A 3,787-nucleotide genomic window follows, 5' to 3' on the forward strand; every position below is an offset into this window, starting at 1 on the left:
ACTCCAATGTCCCAAGTTCTGCAGCTGGCTGGGGCGGGGTCAGCTCCCCCTAGTACCCAGGTGAGGACCGGGACCAGTTCTGCATAGCCCTCAGACATCAACATGTTCCTGGGCAATAGCCCAGACCAGGGACATCCTCCTGGCCTTTGGTGGTAACCGACCCCTATTACTCATGGACACAGATGTGGCCCCTGGTGGCAGCACAGGCCAGGACCCCACCACGGTCCAGGTGACGTCACCAGTTACGACCCTCCAGTCCCCAGTTCTGCCTCTCTTCACTGTGCCCACATCCTTCTGCCTCTCTCTCTCTCTCTCTCTCTGTCTCTCTCTCTCTCTCTCTCTGTCTCTCTCTCTCTCTGTCTCTCTCTCTCTGTCTCTGTCTCTCTCTCTCTCTCTCTCTCTCTCTCTCTCTCTCTCTCTCTCTCTCTCTCCCCCCCATTTCTCCACCACTTACCTGCTCCTCATAGTGGCGCCTGGAGTCTCGGAGTGTCTGGGGTCATCTCTAGAGTGGTCTCAGAAGTGCTATGCTCTGCTTACCTTATGGCGTCGGGCAGAGGTCATCTGGGGCACTGTCTGCATGGCATCAGACTGGTGGTCAGCTCAGACTGGCCCCCTGTCCAGGCCCCATGGTGCTGTCCTGGTGGTAATGTTCGGTTCAGTTTTTTCAGGGAATGTTAGGCTACCCGTCATCCAGGTGTTCTTAGGTCAGAACACTGTGTGTAAACATAGCCTCTCTCCTCTCATGTGACACAGCAGGCACAACTGAAGGCCTCTAGAGGCAGGCATATTAATTCCTAACTGTGGGAAAGACTGAGGTGACAACAGGCCCTCAGAAGGCAGGGTTTTCCCACACGCTAGGCCATCATTTTCAGTGTCTTTTTAATATGCTGGGCCCATGTGCTCTTAGTAGACAGGGCCTCTGGTGACAAACTCCCAGGCTGTTTGGAATGATTACTTTCTCCTAGCACCGATCCTTTTCTCAGCGGTTTTTCTTTTTTTCTTTTTTCTTTTTCACAGTTATCAAATTTTATTTGTATCTCATACTATCACTATAAATCATGTATTACAGAGAGTATATACATACAATTGAGTACATTGAGGTTTTTCTTTCTAAAACAATCACCAGTCTGCAGGTCTAGACCGAGGTGACGGTTCCGGTTTGCGGTAGTTCTGTTATGGCCCGGGCCCTTGCATCTGCTCAGCGTTTTCAATTAAACCTTGTTGGCAGGGGGCTGGAGAGATGGCTCAGCGGTTAAGAGCATTGACTGCTCTTCCAGAGGTCCTGAGTTCAAATCCCAGCAACCACATGGTGGCTCACAACCACCTGTAATGAGATCTGATGCACTCTTCTGGTGTGTCTGAACAGCTACAGTGTGCTCATATATAATAAATAAATAAATCTTTAAACCTTGTTGGCATACCATGGCAAATTTTGTTTTAAAAAATATGGGGTTAGGTGCATAGCTCAGAGGTAAAATTAGCATGTGTATGTGAGACCTTGTACTCATCCCCAGCACCTCAGCCCCTGATGGGAGGCAGGAGCATCAGGGGTTCAAGGACAGACTGGACTACATCAGAACCTTTCAAAGCCCAAACAACCAAACAAGGCGTAACCCAGCAGTGTGCTGAGAGCAGGGAACAGAAACACACAGCCTTGCTCCTGCCTCAGCCAGGACCGACCACCAGCCAATCTGCTGGACAAGAAACAATTCCTGAGGGGTTGGGGATTTAGCTCAGTGGTAGAGCGCTTGCCTAGCAAGCACAAGGCCCTGGGTTGGGTCCCCAGCTCCGAAAAAAAGAAAAGGAAAAAAAAAGAAACAAAGAAAGAAAGAAAGAAAGAAAGAAAGAAAGAAAGAAAGAAAGAAAGAATTCCTGAATCACAATAGAATTTTGTCTTGTTTATTTTTAAGTTTGTTTCTCTTGAGATAGCACCAAAGTGTAGCAGAGTGGTCTTTAACCCGCAGCACCCATCCTGCTTCTGCCTCCTGAATGCTCACTAGGATTGGTGTGTGTGTGTGTGTGTGTGTGTGTGTGTGTGTGTGTGTGGTGTGTGTGTGTGTGGTGTGTGTGGTGTGTGTGGTGTGTGTGTGTGTGTTGTGTGTGTGTATGTGTGTGTGTGTGGTGTGTGTATGTGTGGTGTGTGTGTGTGGTGTGTGTGTGTATGTGTGTGTGTGTATGTGTGTGTGTGGTGTGTGTGTATGTGTGTGTATGTGTGTATGTGTGTGTGTATGTGTGTGTGTGTGGTGTGTGTGTGTGGTGTGTGTGTGTGGTGTGTGTGTGTATGTGTATGTGTGTGTGTGTGGTGTGTGTGTGTGTTTGTGTGTGTGTGGTGTGTGTGTTTGTGTGTGTGTGTGGTGTGTGTATGTGTGGTGTGTGGTATGGGTGTGGAGTATATCTGTGTGTGGTGTGTGTATGTGTGTGTATGTGTGTGTGAGATATGTGTGGTTGTGTATCTGTGGGGTGTGTGTAGTATGTGGTGTGTGTGTATGGTATGTGTGTGGTGTGGTGTGTGGTGTGTGTGTGTGGTGTGATATGTGTGTGTGTGGTGTGTGTGTGTATGAGGTGTGGTGTGTGTGTGTGTATGTGTGTATGAGGTGTGGTATGTGTGTGTATGAGGTGTGGTGTGTATGTGTGTGGTATGTGGTGTGGTGTGTGTGTATGAGGTGTGGCGTGTGTGTATGAGGTGTGGCGTGTGTGTGTGTGTGTGTGTGTGTGTGTATGTGTGTGTTAATCTATAAGGTACTAGTGACTCCCTCACATCTGATACTGCCCCTGTGGACAGTGTGGACAAGAATATTTCTGCAAGGTCGATGGTGCTGTTCAGCTGAAAGAGTGCTTGTCTAGTAGATGAGGCCTGGACTCAGAGTCCAGCTCAGTACAAAACCAGACACTGTGCCACATTCCTTTGATCCCAGAACCGGGGAGGTGGATGCAGAAAGATAAAACATTTCCAAAGCTCATCTTCGTCTACACAGTGAGACAGAGCCTAGCCTAGGTCATATGATACCCAGTCTCAACTTTTTTCTAGTAGAAGATAATGAAGTTAAGAACCAAATTTCCGGGGTTGGGGATTTAGCTCAGTGGTAGAGCACTTGCCTAGGAAGCGCAAGGCCCTGGGTTCGGTCCCCAGCTCCGGAAAAAAGAATCAAAAAAAAAAAAAAAAAAAAAAAAAAGAACCAAATTTCCACAAACAACATTGCACAGCTTCTTCAGATCAACTGCTCCGAGAGAGCTAAAAGAAATCACCTACACAGAATTCAAGAGAGGAGAACGGAATTAAGAACGTTACTGAGGCAGAGCTGTGAATGCTGGTGTGGACTCCGGCCTCACTTGCTGGGTGAACTGAAATTAAACCCTTTGGTCCCTCTGCCATGGGGCTCTGTCCTGTTCTGTCGCCTGCTGTTTGTTTTGAGATGGGGTATTGTAGCCCAGGCTAGCTTTGTAGCTGAGGCTGTACTCTACCTGATAACTCTTCTGCAGCTGGCTCCTGAGAGCTGGCTTTCCGTGTGTGAACCGCCAGGCTGGGCCTGCCTGGAATTTTCTCTCATGTTACAGCATTGGATTAAGACCCTCTGCAGACGACTCCCATCTCTCTCTGCTTTCCTTCTTCCTTCCTTCTGGTGACTACTTTTGTCTTGAGACTGAGTCTCACATAAATCCAACTGAGGATGACCTTGATTCCTGATCCTCTTGCCTCTGTCTCTCCAGGACCGAGACAGCAGGAGTACACCATGACTTTCCTGACAATCTTCCGATTGTCCCACAGCTGTAGGAGTCTCTCTCGTGA

The 3,787-nt window shown here is 48.3% G+C and overlaps 1 pseudogene; it reads right to left on the reverse strand.

Annotated features, from left to right (window-relative positions):
* Nucleotides 1-670: 670 nt before the first annotated feature.
* Nucleotides 671-778, reverse strand: LOC120096825 (small nucleolar RNA SNORA17; annotated as a pseudogene).
* Between the last annotated feature and the right edge of the window lie 3,009 nt (nt 779-3,787).

Source organism: Rattus norvegicus, chromosome 14, assembly GCF_036323735.1.
Source record: "Rattus norvegicus strain BN/NHsdMcwi chromosome 14, GRCr8, whole genome shotgun sequence".
NCBI lineage: Eukaryota > Metazoa > Chordata > Mammalia > Rodentia > Muridae > Rattus > Rattus norvegicus.